Source organism: Palaemon carinicauda, chromosome 35 (genome assembly GCF_036898095.1).
Source record: "Palaemon carinicauda isolate YSFRI2023 chromosome 35, ASM3689809v2, whole genome shotgun sequence".
Classification (NCBI taxonomy): domain Eukaryota; kingdom Metazoa; phylum Arthropoda; class Malacostraca; order Decapoda; family Palaemonidae; genus Palaemon; species Palaemon carinicauda.
In genome coordinates this window covers 14,888,292-14,906,095 of record NC_090759.1, presented here as the reverse complement: position 1 = coordinate 14,906,095, position 17,804 = coordinate 14,888,292, and positions in this window count along the sequence as shown.

Below are 17,804 nucleotides of genomic sequence, written 5' to 3'. Positions count from 1 at the left end.
ACATTCTTAGATGTCCTTACCAGAGGTTCTATGATGTTCTGACTTCCTGCCCCCCTGGCAGGGGAGTCCTGGTGGACAAGAGGGATATCTCGAAGTGATCGGTTAAAGAACTACTCACCAGGTGGAGAGATCATGCCGGTCTCGGAGACAGATCGAAGGTTCATATTCGTGTTGGAACATTATTAAGTCATTAGGTGAGTACAGTATACAATATAAGATACTTATATCATTCTCATTGTCATTAGAGGAAAGGGGGTAAATGAAACTATAACAATCATATATTTCTTAATAAGACTAGGAGCGAAAGGAGACGCACATGGTAAATAAAATAGACATTTTATTTCTAAGTTTGCAAGTAATTATAGAAATTAATTACAATAATGGTTATAGAATATATTTACAATAATAATAAATGATGCACATAGAATTACTGAAGGGATGGTGATCTTGAGTCTGAAAAGGAAAAATTTTGCCTTTTGTAACATAGTTGTTTTATATTTCTAAATTATTTAAGTTTTTATATATGTATAAGGTTAAATATAGACGTATTGTTATAAGGTTAAGTATAGACGTATTGTTTTCTTTCTTTAATAGTTTGTCTTTTCACGGGTTGTTATGTTAGTGTTTATAATGGACTAACGGCTGTTTTATATTTTCAAGTGGTGTGGGTTACGTGGCTGCGCTCCTGCGTGAACGGAGGTATGGAAGGGCTTTTTGGAGGAGGGTTCCTTAGTGTGTTTCTGAGCCTCCAACCTTGTAGGGCACGACATTTGCGATTGGATCTATATTATTCCTTGCCTTTGCAGAGCCACAGTGTGAAGCTGTTGAGCTTGTTTTGGATATCCTTTCAATGCAGCAACACGTTACATCCTACATTTTGTGTACTGCCCTTGGTTCAGTAAAAGCCAAGGGGACCTCTCTGTCCCAAGGTAATAGTAATTATACCTGTATCAAATTATCGTGATCATGACCTGTGATAATCAGCCAGCTGATGTCATTTATGGAGCTTGTGAAAGACATTAAATCAATCCAGCCATCGTCAACTCATTAGGAATAGTTAGATTGTATTTGTTAGGGTATTCTTACTTTTCGTTTGCCTCCTCCTTTCTGGACCCTCTCCCCTTTTAGTATGCTTGTGTTGATGACCTTTCTTTAATTGTGTAATTGTTTTCTTTTACAGGGAGTTTAAGAGTGAGTGTTTATTTTTAATTATTGTATTGTTGAGGTTCAGGTGTTATTTCTGTCTGGAACTTATGTATTAAAATTAAGTATATTTTTGTGGTATTTTCTTTGTCCCCTTGAATTGACTTTGCACTCTTATTGAAATTGTATACTATTCCACCTTTTATGGACTTAGTATGGTACTATAGTGAATAAGGTTTGATAAAAGTTTAGTGTTTTTGTGTGGTGGTCAAGCCAGCCATCACAAAATGGCGACCGTGACAGGATCTTTTCGTTCCTAAGTATTCACCGGTGTATGTGCAAAGTAAATTCTTGGGGTTGTTTTTCAGGCAGCATATTTTCACCTCCTCGTGGTTTTTTTTTTTTTTATATATTTAGTATTGTGTGAATAATAGTGGTCATTATGGCTAATGTACTAGAACTCCTTAACGGAGAGGGGTGGCAAGAAAGGCTTGCAGAGTTGAATAGGGAAGACTTGGAAATTGTAGTAGAACATTTTGAATTGGAATATGATGTGTCCATAAGAAAGGGTGTATTGCTATTGCACATTTATGATTATGTTAAAACTGTAAAGGCTGGTGGGGAACAAGTGAAACCTGATAAAGCACTGTTATCTGTAGAAATTTTGGATAGGCAAATTGCTCTGAGGCAGATGGAGTTTGAAATAGAAAAGTCTAAGGCGGAGGAAAGAGAAAAGGAGAGGCAGCATGAGATTGCCATGAAAAACTCAGGTTCCTCTTCTTCCTCTCCCCCTTCCCCAAATAGGTCAGTAACGCCTGCTATTAATTTAGCGCAGGCTCTCAAATTTGTGCCTAAATTTGAGGAAGACAATATTGCAGAGTTTTTTGTATCATTTGAGAGGATTGCAGCAAGGTTGGCGTGGCCCCAAGAGTATTGGACCACTCTTATACAAAGTAAATTGATTGGAAGAGCTCAGAGGGTGTATGTAACTCTGGAGGAGGATCTGTCATCAGATTATGAGTGTGTGAAGGCTATTGTCTTGAAGGCCTATGAGTTAGTCCCTGAAGCCTATAGGCAACGCTTCAGGAACTTAGAAAAAAGTAGGGAGCAAACTTTTATTGAATTTGCAAGATCGAAGGAACAATATGCTAGTGATTGGCTCAAGTCCAAGGAAGTGGTAAATTTTGAGAAATTGAAGGAGTTAATGTTGGTGGAGGAGTTCAAGAGGTGTGTTCCGGATAAACTGAAGGTTCACCTCGAAGAGTTAAAACTAGAGACCATTCAGGAGGTAGCCATCGCTAGTGATGAGTATTATTTGTCTCATAAGAGTGAGTTAGGGGGAGTAACAAAAATTGTGCAGTCTGGATGGGGTAAAGTAGGTAGGAATAATAATTCTAAAAATAATAATAATTCTAACAATAATAATAATAATGCAGGGATGTTTACCAGAAATAATTATAGAGGTAATGATCAGGGCAATGCCAATACTAATATTAATTTTTCTCCTAACAGGAATAATAGACCTAAGATATATAATCCAGAGAAATTGAAAACATTGACGTGCTTCTTTCGCAATAAGAAGGGGCACGTAAAGAGCATGTGTTATGCGTTTAGAAAATCGCAAAATGCTAATGTTAGGCTAGTGATGGGTGTGGATGAGAGAGAGAGAGAGAACCTACCCCAACAACATCCGCTGATCAATTACTACCTGGTTGTTTTGACAGATATTTGTCCTTCGGTAGTGTCTCCTTCGCCAATTCGTCCGAGAAAAGACGAGCGCGTATTTTGCGTGATACCGGTGTAGCTCAGTCTTTGATTCTAAGGGAGGCATTACCTTGCAAATTTGTACCAAAAAGTGGGGAATTTGTGTTATTGGCTGGTTTTCCTGATACGGTAAAATCGTATGCCATGGAAAATTTTAATTTAATCTGCCCTTCCTTTGCAGGGAACTTGAAATTGGCCATTGTTGATAAATTTCCGGTTGAAAATGTTGATGTTGTGATAGGGAATGATGTTGCTCTGAAGAATAATACTTGTCCCATACTGATAAACCCTGATAGTGAAGTAGCAGCAGTTACTCGTTCTAGTGCTAGAGTTGTTGACGCTGCAGAGTCAATAATTGATCTAGATTTAAGTAGTTTAAAACATAGTGATAGCGTAGTTGTAGATCTTGGGATTTTGAAGGACAAACTGAATTGGACTATTGAAGAGCTTATCAAAGCTCAGAAAAAGGATTTTCGGGATCTCCCTATTGAGTCAGGTGAGGTGACTGATATAACCGGTCCCAAATTTAAAATAATTAATAATATTTTATATAGGTTGACTAGGCCTATGGAGGCTGATAACTTTGATTATGAAATTTTGAAACAGATAATGGTTCCATTTGTTTACAGGAATGAGTTGATATCATTGGCGCATGAAAGTGATTTGGCCTGACATTTTGGCATTCATAAGACTTCTGGCTAGTTGTTAATGAATTATTATTGGTCGAAGTTGAAGGCGGACGTAAAGAAGTTTGTTAATACCTGTGATGTTTGTCAGAAGGTCGGTAAACCTAATCAGCTTATTCCAAATGCGCCTCTATTTCCTATTCCAGTGGTTTCCGAACCTTTCAAGGAGGTCATTATTGATATTGTTGGACCATTACCAAGGACTCGTAGTGGAAATGAATATATTTTGACTATCATGGATAGGATGTCTCGATATCCCAAGGCAATACCACTACGTACGATAAAAAGTGTTAAAATTGTAGATGTACTAATTGACCTTTTTACCAGGTTTGGGATGCCTAAAATTATTCAATCGGATTGTGGTTCTAATTTTGTTAGCAGGTATTTCAGAGATAAAATGGCAGAGTTAAATATAAAACATGTGACCTCTTCTCCATATCATCCAGAAAGTCAGGGAGCTCTGGAGAGATTTCATCAAACCCTGAAATCTATGGTAAAGAAATATTGTTTGATTAATGGTTCTGAATGGGATAAGGAATTACCTTATTTGTTGTTCGCTTTTCGTTCTGTCCCAAGTCAGTCTTTAGGTTTTTCGCCTTTCAGCCTTGTGTTTGGCCATTGTGTTCGAGGTCCTCTTGATGTTGTTCGAGAGTCGTGGGAAGGAGACGTCCCTGAGATCAATTTATTAGATTATGTGTCTAATCTAGGTGATAAGTTAACAAAGGCTTAGAAATTTGCAGGTGAAAATTTATTGTGTAGCCAAAAAAGAATGAAGTACTTTTTTGACAGAAGGTCTAAAGCACATGACTTTGCGGTAGGCGACAAAGTTTTGGTTTTGGTACCCATTCCTGGAAATCCATTGAAAGCATCTTTTTCAGGTCCTTGGAAAATTCTGAAAAAAATTAGTGAAGTTAATTATTTAGTAGAGACTCCCGAGAGAAGGAAACCTTTTCAGCTTTGTCACATAAATATGTTGAAGGCTTATATGGAACGGGAGAAAGTCATTCCCGTGGCAACCATAGGGAATGCTGTAGTTTCCGAGAACGATAAACTTTTTTCTTTTTCAGAGGGTGAAAGTATTGATGATAATTGTTTTAATGGAAGTGAATGGCGTTCAGATAATAAGAATTCTTTGAAACATTTTTCTGGTATGGTTTCTCATTTAAGTAATGAAGAACAAAAGTCTTTAAAGAAATTGGTATTTAATTATAAGGAATTATTTTCGGATGTACCGGGAAGGACTTATGTCCTTGAACATGACGTGGACGTAGGTAGTGCCACTCCTGTGAAACGATCACCTTACAGGTTGAATCCCTTTAAAAATGAGGTTGTAGCGAAGGAAGTTGATTATATGCTAAAACATGACCTAATTGAACCTAGTCAAAGTCCGTGGTCATCACCGGTTGTATTGGTAAAGAAACCCGACGGTGATTTCAGGTTATGTTTTGATTACCGTAAATTGAATGAATTGTCTAAGTCTGATTGTTACCCATTATCACGAATTGAGGATTGTATTGATCGTATGGGTAAGGCCAAGTACATTAGTAAATTCGATTTGCTGAAAGGTTATTGGCAGGTTCCTCTTTCGAAGCGGGCAAGGGCCCTGTCCGCTTTCGTAACACCCCAGGGACTGTTTCAATGTAAAGTGATGCCGTTTGGTATGAAGAACGCGGCTGCCACCTTTCCGAGGTTAATGAATACTTTAGTCTATGGTTTAGAAGGATGTGTAGTTTATATTGATGATATTGTTATTTATAGTAATGATTGGGAAACTCATTTAAAACGTATTAGGGCACTGTTTGAGGTTTTGAAGAAAGCAGGTTTAGTAATTAATTTAAAGAAAAGTGAATTTGCAAAGGTAAGGGTCGTATATTTGGGTCATGAAGTTGGTAATGATAAAGTTGCTCCTAAGCAAGCAAATATCGAATGTATTGAAAAAATGTTAATCCCTAAGTGCAGGAGGAATGTCAGAAGATTCCTTGGGTTGGGTGGGTACTACCGAAGGTTTGTTAGAAATTTTTCTGACATCGCCGATCTTTTGACTAATCTCTTAAGAAAGAAAGTAGCATTTGTCTGGACGGATGAAACGCAAAGGGCTTTTGATAATTTAAAAAGAGTATTAATTAATTTCCCTGTCTTAAGAGCTCCTGATTTTGACCTTCCTTTTTCTCTTGCCACGGATGCAAGTGACGTTGGTGTAGGAGCGGTGTTGTTGCAGAATGACGAACAGGTAGTTTCTCATCCTGTCGCATTCTTTTCAAAAAAGTTGTCCTCCGCCCAACGTAGGTATTCCACTGTGGAGAAAGACTCTTGCTTTAGTATTTGCTATTAACCATTTTCAGGTTTATCTCTCCTCCTCAGATACACCTATTAAGGTCTTGACGGATCATAATCCCCTGACCTCCATCAGCAGATACAAGAATAAAAATCAACGATTGATGAGGTGGAGTCTCATGCTGCAAGAGTGGAATTTAGAATTTTCCCACATCCCAGGAAAAGATAATATTGTTGCCGATTTTCTCTCTCGCAGCGTTGAATATTAGTTGATTGACAGAGGGCTATGCAGTTATTAAAGGTAGTATCTGTATCGTTCTAATTATGGTGTGTGTGCTGTTGAAGTGGGCACGTAGTAAGTATTAGTAAATGTATATTTAAGATTTATTAATCATGGTTTCTTTACAGAAGACTATAATGTTTTGGGTATATTATATGGGATCTTTAAGGTCAAAAGGTGAGGGTGATCACTGGTACTTGCTAATGATTGATTAATTAGGTGATCTAAGCTTTTGAGGTGTCAGGTACGATAAGGTTTATAATAAGTTAAGAAAAGGAGATAGGCACTAATCTGGTTGTTCTGTATTTTCAGGCTAATAATTACGCTTCATAGATTTTGTTTGTTTGTTTGCGCAGGGGAGTCTTGTGGTGGTCTTCTCTGTGTCGTTCGGTGTGTGTGTATGTATTGGACACTATGGTGATAAGTGTGATATATAACACTGAAATAGACAGTGGTTTTTGTGATCAACATTTATTGATAGTGAGTGATGTGTATCCCTGAAAATGAACAATGTATTGAGTGTGGAAAAGGTTATAGCCTTTGGACTATATATACAGAATCCGGTTGTTAGTGCAATGACTCTTTATTAAGTTTATTAACGGTATGAGTGATGTGAAATTTTTAGGTTGGGTATCTATTTATCGAATGGTGATGTTTTGGCTTTCTGGTTTTGGAAAATTTACTTGTGATTAATATTAGGTTTAAGATTTTTTTAGTATTGGTTATATATTGCTATCCTTGTGAGCTGCAAACCTTGGTACTTGCCACGCTCTTTCCTTTTGTTTGTCATGTTTTTGCAGTTTGTTTAATAATTATTTTTGTGTGTTGGTTTAATATTTCAATATGTGATAACCTGTATGTTGTAATTTAAATCACTTTATAAGAAAAAAAAATTATTTTGGAATTTTTTTTTTTTGGTTGGGTGAGGTGGTGTAACATAGTTGTTATATATTTCTAAATTATTTAAGTTTTTATATATGTATAAGGTTAAATATAGACGTATTGTTATAAGGTTAAGTATAGACGTATTGTTTTCTTTCTTTAATAGTTTGTCTTTTCACTGGTTGTTATGTTAGTGTTTATAATGGACTAACGGCTGTTTTATATTTTCAAGTGGTGTGGGTTACGTGGCTGCGCTCCTGCGTGAACGGAGATATGGAAGGGCTTTTTGGAGGAGGGTTCCTTAGTGTGTTTCTGAGCCTCCAACCTTGTAGGGCACGACATTTGCGATTGGATCTATATTATTCCTTGCCTTTGCAGAGCCACATTGTGAAGCTGTTGAGCTTGTTTTGGATATCCTTTCAATGCAGCAACACGTTACATCCTACATTTTGTGTACTGCCCTTGGTTCAGTAAAAGCCAAGGGGACCTCTCTGTCCCAAGGTAATAGTAATTATACCTGTATCAAATTATCGTGATCATGACCTGTGATAATCAGCCAGCTGATGTCATTTATGGAGCTTGTGAAAGACATTAAATCAATCCAGCCATCGTCAACTCATTAGGAATAGTTAGATTGTATTTGTTAGGGTATTCTTACTTTTCGTTTGCCTCCTCCTTTCTGGACCCTCTCCCCTTTTAGTATGCTTGTGTTGATGACCTTTCTTTAATTGTGTAATTATTTTCTTTTACAGGGAGTTTAAGAGTGAGTGTTTATTATTAATTATTGTATTGTTGAGGTTCAGGTGTTATTTCTGTCTGGAACTTATGTATTAAAATTAAGTATATTTTTGTGGTATTTTCTTTGTCCCCTTGAATTGACTTTGCACTCTTATTGAAATTGTATACTATTCCACCTTTTGTGGACTTAGTATGGTACTATAGTGAATACGGTTTGATAAAAGTTTAGTGTTTTTGTGTGGTGGTCAAGCCAGCCATCACACTTTAAACACAAGTTCCTGGGGGAACGCCAGTCTTTTAGAGTTCAGTTAACACTCCATGCTCGAGGGCATGCGGCACACGTGCAAAAATTCTATGACATTTCACCTTGATGAAGAACAGTCTATTAGAAACACTAAGTGTTCATTGAATCACTATGTATCACGATAGGGTCAACACAGGCACCCGTTGAGTTAGAGTCCCGAAATAACTCACTGTTCTATGCAGATTTAAGCAGCAGGTTTCATTACACTACCTGGGGCTACCACAAAACGTTTCACTTCGTGCACCTGTTTCACATAGTGCTTGAAGAACACGCGCGATGATTTCCAGCCTGTAAAACTCCTGAGGCTTTCGAAATCCATTCCTTGAAAGAAATTCAGGGAAGAGGCGACTTTCCTAGGATCATGACCTGCGGGTGTACTGTCAGGATCCGCTCTGCGAATGAAGTAGGTGATTTTTGCTCGTAGTTGTTTCAGTGACAGGTCACTACCCGAGGTTTCTCCTTTGAAAAGTTGTCCTCCAGCGAAGTCTGAAGTTCTTCGAAGATAGACCTTAAGACTCTCCACTGGGCATAGAGAGACATCTTCCTTCAGGGGGCAGATTCTCCAAGGGCCTCATCTCTTGGTGGGTAGTTCATTCTTTGCGAGAAACGTTGGGTTGGGGAAGAGGGTAAGTTCCCCCGTGTCAGCGAACTGTATTTGGCCCTCTTCTCTTGATAATGCCACTATTTCACTGACTCGGGCTCCCGAGGCGAGAGCAAAACGGAAAATAACTTTTTGAGTCAGGTCTTTCAGAGGGCAAGAAACGTTGTCCAGACTAGAGGCAAAATGGAGCACCTTATCCAGGGACCAGGAGATAGGTTTTGGTGGAGGTGCTGGACGTAGTCTAGCGCATGCCTTTGGTAGTTTATTGAAGATTTCGCTGGACAAATCAATCTGGAAGGCGTATAGGAGTGGTCTAGTCAAGGCCGATTTGCACGTGGAAATCGTATTGGCCGCTAAGCCTTGTCCATGAAGGTGAATGAAGAAGAACATGCAAAAATCAATGGTGATTTCCGTAGGATTTTTTGCCTTGACGAAGGAAACCCATTTCCTCCAGGAAGATTCGTATTGCCTTCTGGTAGACTCTGTTTTGTACTCCTCGAGGAAGTCTAAACTATTCTTCGAGATCCCAAATCTTTTCTTCACGGCTAGGGAGAGAAAATCATGATGAAGGTCTTTGACTTTCAGTGATGAAGCGAAGACAGTCGACTTCTGTACCTGTTGGGAGAGAACTGGGCCCGGCAGGGGGATCAGCTTGGGCTGCAGCTCCAGGACCAGGGGATACCAATTGCTCTGGGGCCACTTGGGAGCCACTAGGGCCGCTGTCCCATTGAAGGTTCTCAATTTGGAGAGGACTTTCAGCAGAAGGTTGGGTGGGGGGAACAGGTAGATCTTGGACCATCTGTTCCAGTCCAGGGACATAGCGTCCACTGCTTTTGCATTGGGGTCCTCGTAAGGGGCCACATATCGAGGAAGTTGATTGTTGTCGCTCGTTGCGAAGAGGTCGATCTGAAGTTCCTGGACTTGGCGAGAGATGAAGGAGAATGATCTTGCATCTAGGGACCATTCCGACTCTATGGGGCTTATCCTTGATAGAGCGTTTGCCGTCACGTTGCGGAATCCTTGTAGGTGAACTGCAGACAGGTGCCACTTCTTCCTGTCCGCTAGGCGGAAGATGGGTAATAGCACCTGATTTAGGTGGGGCGATCTCGAGCCCTGATGATTGAGACATCTGACTACCACCGAGCTGTCCAGAGTCAGACGGATGTGGATCAAGGGAGGCGGGGAAAGTTTCTTCAGGGTGAGAAGAACCACCATGGCCTCCAAGATGTTGATGTGAAACGTCTTGAACAGGGGAGACCATGTTCCTTGAACCTGCTATTGGTGGGAGTGACCTCCCCAACCCTCCAGAGAGGCGTCCGTGTGGATGTTGATCGATGGAGACGGGTGTTGAAGAGGAATGGACCTTTTCAGGGCCTTTGCTTCCGACCACGGCTTTAGAAATGAGCGAAGTCTGTTTGGAAGCCGTCTCTTGAGGTCTCTTCGAGCGATGGATGCGAAACGTCTCCAGACTCCCGCGGCATCCTTTAGCTGTGCGCGTAGCACTGGGTTTGTCACTGAGGCGAACTGTAGGGTGCCGAGAACTTGTTCCTGTTGGCGTCTTGAGATTCGTTTGGATTTTAAAAACCTCCTGACAGACCCTGCTATTTCCTTCCTTTTCTTCAGTGGGATGGAAAGGCGGTGTGACTGAAGGTTCCAATGGATTCCTAACCATTGGAACTTCTGAGCTGGAGTGAGGCGAGATTTCTTGGTGTTTATCTTGAAACCCAGATGTTCCAGGAACTGGGCGACTTTGTTGCAGGATCGCAGACAATCTTCGGGCAATGTCGACCAGACTAACCAGTCGTCTAGGTAGGCCATCACTAGGACGTCCTGAAGACGTAGCTGTTGGACGATTGCGTCTGCCAGCTTGGTGAAGATTCTTGGAGCCCCGTTGAGCCCGAAGGGCATGGCCCTAAAGGCGTAGCTTTTTCTTTGGAGTCGAAATCCTAGGTAGGAGGAAGCGTAGTGGTTCATTGGAACGTGCCAGTAGGCATCCGCCAGGTCTATGGAGACCGTGTAGGCCTTGTGAGGCAGTAGGGCCCGTATTTGTTGAAGAGTCAGCATCTTGAATTTGTTGTTCGCAATGAACTTGTTGAGAGGGGACAAGTCCAGAATGACTCTGAGTTTGTCTGAGTCTTTCTTGGGAACACAAAAGAGTCTTCCTTGGAACCTGGTGGACTTTACCCTCCTGATCACCTTCTTGTTCAAGAGTTCTAGGACATATTCTTCCAAGAGGGGGGTCGACGGTTGGAAGAATTGCTGGAAGGATGGGGGTGGTTGAGTGCAGCTCCAGCCCAGTCCGTTCTTGATGATGCTGTGTGTCCAAGGATCGAAGGTCCAACGATCCTGGAATTGGTGGAGTCTTCCTCCCACCGGAAGCGCTTCATTGCTTCTGGTGTCCCGAGGGTTTGCCACCTCGGCCGCTAGCTCCCCTTCCCCCTCTGCCTCTGGAGGGGTGGCGAGAAGAATCTCTGCCGGAACCTCTACTTCTGGGACGAAAGGTAGTGGAATGTTGCTCGTAGGCAGGGGTGAAGACCGGTGACTGCGACACCACCGGTTGGGGAACCAGTTGAAAGGTCTGCTGTGGTTGTGCAACCACTTGGGGAGTAGCGGAAGTCGGAAACTGGCGTCTTGGTTGACGTTGCTGGGGCCTAGGCTTGGAGGGTTTCCTCTTAGGCTGAGGGCCTTTGTCCTGAGAGGACTTCCTCTTTCGGGACATGCCCCACTTGTGGAGAAGGTTCCGGTTCTCCGTGGTGGCTTTGTCCGCTATCTCTTTCACCAAGGCTGACGGAAAGAGATGTTTACCCCAGATGTTGGGGGAAATCAGTCTCCGGGGTTCGTGTTTTGGCGAACACGAACTCTTTACAGGCTCTGCGAGCCTTAACAAAGCTATACAGGTCCTTTGTCACAGTTGCCAAGTGTGACTTCGCTAGGACCATATACAAGTCTGGGACCCTAGTGTCCCCGGCCATGACTTCTAGCTGTATCTGATATGAGAGAGAAGCGGCAAGTCTCTCCTTGGTGTCCTGTTCCCGACGAAGGAGATGGACGTTCAGTCGTGGGAGGTCCTCGTTGAACTGGCGACCGGCCACATCAGGTTCCAACTTCCCAACCGTAAAGGTGAACTGGATATCTTTCCAGTACCTATCATCGGGGGGAAGAGTGAGGGAGAAGGGTCTGCACTCCTCCAGTGCAGGGCAAGGTTTACCTTCTTCCACCGCCTTCATGACCACTTGGAAGGCCTTTTCTACAAAGGGGAAGGTCGCAGTAGCTGGAGCAATAAAGGACGGATGCTTTTTGCTCAGTCCTGGCATCTTGGAGTTGGTGAAACCCCGACTCTTCATTGAGTGAGCCAGCATGGCTTGGGCCTTCGCGAGATCGAACACGATCACTTCCTTTGGTTCGGTCTCTTCTTTTGAGGCTGGTTCAGACCTGAGTCGGATGTAACAGTCCGGATACGCCTCAAAATTCGGGAAGAATTCCACTTCTTCCAGGAGGACAGAACCAATCTTGTCATTCACGAAGATCTTGCCAGTCGTGATTGGCATATGCTCAGCGTACCTCCATGGGTTAGACTCCGAGCAGCTAGGGAGGTCCTTTACCGAGATCTTCTTCGGTTGTTTGAAGCCGATGAGAGTAGTCCGGAACTGCTCCTGAGTCTCTCTAAGCTTCTTCTCCATAAGGGCCTCCAGCATCCAGAAGACCTCTTGGGTGGCGGATGGTAATGTTTCCGAGGTGGTGGAGGTAGAGGGAACGGGTTCCTCGGTCATTACGGGTTTTACCGGGGGTGTTGGAGTAACCTCGGTCTCCGAATCAGGGTGTTCCACCTGATCTTCCTCATAGTTGAGCTCTTCGCCCATGAGGGTCTTCTCCGTACCTTCGGACACCTCCGACATACGTTCCACCTCGTCGGAATCGATGTGACATGTACGAAGTGACTGTGCCATAACGATGTCAGGTTCGACCACCAGTTGGACGGTGGGAATCTGGTCTTGAGGGATCACAGAGTCCTTGGATGCTTTCGGGAAAAGCAAGGCCCTCATATCTTCATTTGAAAGGTAAGGTCCAGAGGCGTTCTTTTGGAAGCCGCGCACCCATTTGCGCAGTTTCTCTCTAGCAGTGTCCCATACCTCCGTGGAAGGAGGTTTGTTGAACGCGTCATCTAGGAGACTCTTGCAGACCGAACAGTTTTGCGGATCCCAGTATCTAAGGTCGCCTCTCTTGGCGACGCTGGGGGCGTGGGTCCGGCACGCCTTGTGCCCGTAGAAGTCCGGGCGTTTAACTCTGCAGAAGGAGCTTTCACACTTCATACACTCCTCCTGTAAAAGAAAGAGATCATGAGTACATGGAAGGCATAGGTATGACTTACATTACTCTAGACTTAAGAATAACTTAATATGTAATATAGCATATAAATTATATGCTCAGGATAGATGAGCAGGAAAGGAAGTAGGTAGACACATACTTGTGAATCCCGTCCAGCCGGTTACCGCAACCTTATCTGTAGGCAATTCCTTAGGACCCGAGGGTTCCAAAGGAGGGAGAAATCCGTATGGATGAGCCAAGTTAGGCCTCCTTCTAAAGGAATTGTCCACAGAGTAGAAAAGGATATGAGACCACTCAGAACCTAGTGAGGGAGAGGGGGAAAATAGGATAAACCCCCTTGGTAATAGGTAGGTTCTGGCAAGAGACTGCACTGAGAAGCACAGAGTATGCTGGAAATGTTGTACCGTGCAACCGTACAGCATAGTCACTATATCAGAGGGTATATCAATACCAACAGGGAGGTGGCTAGGCTATCCAGCTGCATCGGATTGACTGCCGTGGAAGGGGTGCATGTCCTTTAGCGCCTCATAGGGTGGTGCCGGCAGGCCGGTGGAAAGCCGGAGACCGGTCCTGCAAGGTGAAATCATCTAGGAGAGCACACTGAGCGATCGAGATGGAAGACACCAAGGGGGCGACCGCCGGCAGGGCGGCGGACTCCGGCAGCCGGCGGGCTGACGGTATGGTGAACCTTAGTTCAATTCACAAAATGAATAGGGCGGATACCTAGAATGTCGGCAGATAAGGGGGCGGCAGCCTCCGGCAGTCGGCAGGCTGCCGCCAGGTAATCCTAGGGGAAATGTATGGGGTAGATACCCGGGACGTCGGCGGTATGCCGGCGGAGGGCGGCAGCCTCCGGCAGACGGTAGGCTGTCACCTTAGTAGGGAGGTATATCTTATGATTAGAGGTCACCTGAGGTGGCGGTGGCTATTGCCGGCAGTAGAGGCAGCAAGGGACTGGCACCATAATAGAGAGAGGGAAAGGTAAGGAGGGAAAGGTAAGGAGGGAAGGGAAGGGTAATATCCTATACCCCACCGGCTTCCCTCCGGAGGGAGTGCGCTCATGATAGGTGTGGATACGCCTATCATCTGGCGGCAGGGGGCCGGCAGGCGACTGGGAGCCTGAGGTAACCCATTCCATCAGGACGATATGGCTTGAGCCCAAAAATTACCCATAAATCTCTATTCGAGACTAGTAACGGCTAATATAATTCCAGGAGATATCAATTTCCAAAGAATAATAACCGATACACAAGGGTAACCGGGGAAATGTCGAAAGTATATGTTGTCGAGGTTGGGTTACCTAGACAAGGCGAGATCTCGGTTACCTAAAATCACCAAAACTCTGACATATACGATCGACAAAGAAAAAAGGAAAATTATACATATAAATATCTTTACAATATAAAATGCCTAAATAGCTTTCATAATAACAATTAAAGCTATTAAAACCGGAAATGTCGTTCTGCTAACTAAATAACACATGCCCAATGAACGACTGCGCCTATGGCGACACCGGTGACCGGCGTAGATCCAAACACAATAACTACACTAACTTCATTGTGAGGCTGGGACTAAAATACATATTGTAAAGAATAGATACTCAACTTTCTGGATGGAGAAAGAAGTTATAGAAAACATAAAGATTCCCTTGAAATCGATCGAAAATGTCAGATCAACAGGGAACACCACCATAGTGAGTCGCTACAAATAAAGGAATTACAGCCAGAGGGAATTGGCGCAGTTGTGATACGATAGTAGTAGGGGAACCAGGGTAACCTCTAATGCAGCTACCCTTCCAATTCTGCCACGTATCCCCCTCGAAGCGTAAAGGCTATTCGGGGTGCAGATTGCCATGTGGTGTGTCAAGAATACGTCCCCTGATTATATACGATATCCTTGAGAGTAAATCTTAAGGGTACTCGCGCCAGAAGTTAGGATTCTGTGAAACCTTTGGTTTGATTCTCTGGGAATATCACTGTAGTCATATATACCTTTAGGAAGCTACTAAAGGAACCTTCCATCAGGACGTCATGGCTTGAGCCCAAAAATGCCTAATATCTTTTTTGGGCTCAAGCCATGACGTCCTGATGGAAGGTTCCTTCAGTAGCTTCCTGAGGGTATACAGTACAGTATATGACTACAGTAGATATTCCCAGAGAATTAACTAAACGTGTCACAGAATTCTAACTTCTGGCGCAAGTACCCACAAGTTTTCCCTTTGGGATATCGTATAATGACAGGGGACGTATGCTTGACACGCCACATAGCTATCTGCACCCCACATAGCGTTTACGCTTCAAGAGGGAAGTGTGGCAAGTATTAGGAGGAGCCGTTACAAAACTCTCCTCCTGCGTTACTGTTACGGTACCTAGCGATGTAAACAAATGGCCGCCATCTTGGTTTACGTCACATCCGCGCGCTCCATTCCTTGTTCTGTAGCGTACCTGAGCAGTGTGTTTTTCCCAATTGGTAGCCTGGGAGAGAAATTGATAGGATAAGAATTTTAGGGCTTTGCCCCCTGAGGTAATCAGCTCTCTCAATAAGGTTTGGTTTTCTGGTAGGGACAAATCATGAGAGGACTGAAAGCAACCAACGTGCAGGCCCACCAGTCCAACCAGGAGGACACGTAAACTAAGTCCTGGGCCATGTCCTCCATCATGGAGGTCTCCGAAGGGGAAAAACACACGGGCCGTGGATGCTCTGTCTTCAGCGGCACCCTGGTTCAACGTGGTATTGGCTGTCTCCGTTGTGTGGGGTCCTCCCCGACGACCTTCCGGCACGTAAAACCTCTTCTGTGCCCTCAGTCCTGGAAGCAGCTTCGAGGCACCTTGACTCCTAGGGGCGTACGCCAGGCCGTCCAAGAATTTGTCAATATGCTCCATACCCAGCTTTACGTCAGGAGCTAAGGGTAGAGCTAAGGAGGGCTTTTGCTGTATAGGGTTCTCCACCAGCCTGCTAAGTCCGGAGAGCCAGGCCTGTTCAGTGGTGGGCATGGGTTCATCCAGCCGCCGATGGTGCCGCCTTATGAGGGCCAACACCTTCCGGTAGGAGTAGATGTCATCGGATGAGCACTCTCCTCCCTCAACCAGGGCCTCTGTCACCAGTCCCTCCGCACGAGTATCATCAGTGACGGTGGGGGGGGGGTAACGTTGGACGGGCCTGCCTGTGTCACGGGCGGACCAGCAGAGGCGAAGGTATCCGTCATGGGATTACCTTGCCCTGCGGGCTTCCTCGCATCTGTGGGAATAACCCTGGCCGTAGGGCGCCCTTGGAGCTTAATGAAGTCAGCCAAGGAGCCCGTGGCTGGTGTTACGCCTTCCACCTGATGGAGCGCCTCCCTCCGCAGAGTAGGGGCAGCGGAGGCCTTCGTCAACTTAGGCGCATCACGGGGAGCTTGGAAAGGCCTCCCTCGGTGAGGTTCTGGTCCGTAGGAGGAGAAGGCGGGGCGAGACGGTGAGGACGAGGCTCTAGGGAGCCACCCGGAAGCGGCCGCGGCTGTGGTGACCTTAAACAGCTCACTCCGGGGCACCGTGATACTCACCCAATCCTTCGACTTACTCCCCTTCGCCTTCTTCTTAGATGGCCTGGACTCTTCCTATTCTGTCTTGAACGGGAGCGGGACTTCTTCTTTTTCCTGGACCTCTCGCGTTTCCTCCTCGAGGACCTGGTATCGTCCTCCGATGACGATGAATCTGCGGACGAGGAAGACGAGGAGGAGGAGAGGGAATCAGCCGAACCACCTGAGACGTCCAATTCCGCGGAGGGGACTCCATGACGAATCTCTGGGTCCGCAGGCTGCAGGAAGACGGGCGGGAGCATCGCCGAGGGCGCCGGGGGGACCGAGGAACGTTCTTCCGGGCGATCCAATGGTCAAACTCCTCTTCTAGCCTGAAGGGTGACCTGCAGGGTGTTCTAGGGAGATCCCAAACGGCGGGGTCCGTATTCGACGAATGGCCTTTCTCAGCATCCCCCCCGCCGGCCGAAGTACCTGAAACACATACCCAAGATGGGGAAGAAGAGGTAGTACCTGACTTCCCCCACATAGGGTCTTCGGTAGAGACAGGCCTTGCGGGCACCAGGACCTCGTCTCCCACACACACTCCCGCACCTCCCTCAGGCCCCACACATGCCTGTATCACATCAGTAGCTTCCCCCACAGGTAATTCAGACTCCTGGGGAAGGACAATGGGCCGCTTCCCCGCAACGGACTTACCTTGTCCCCTACTCTGGGTAGGGGAAGATGGAAGGGAGCCACGTTCCGACGAGGCATCTGGAGACACCAAAGCAGATGACGCGTTAACTTTCTTGGGCGATTTCTTGGCCGACTTCTTCTTCTTAGTCCCATAAAGGACCCACTGGATTTCGCCCCAAGACTCGCACTCCGAGCACGTGGCGGTAGGGGAGCATACCTTGCCCCTACATGACGAACAACGCGAGTGTGGGTCAACCTCGGGCTTCGAAAGGAAAGCCCCACAAGACTTACCGGCTACAGGCCCAGGGCAACGGCGGGGATGCTCCATAATGAAACACTAACACACCAGAGACACAGGGACACAAGGGAAAGGGGTAAGGATACGGGCACAGGAACCACGTGGTGAACACAAAGGGTCGCACTGGGTAAGAGAGAGCACAGCGAGATGTGAATCACGTCGCGACCAGAAACTTACTGAGGAGCACGACCTGAGCTAGCACGCTCTCCGACCCCGGGTCGCCTCAGGGTGCGTATCACTCCGCCTGAGGTCACCCATAGAAAATGGGAATAGGGTAAACTACACAAAATTCTGGTCGGTTGGGAAAGAGTTACCA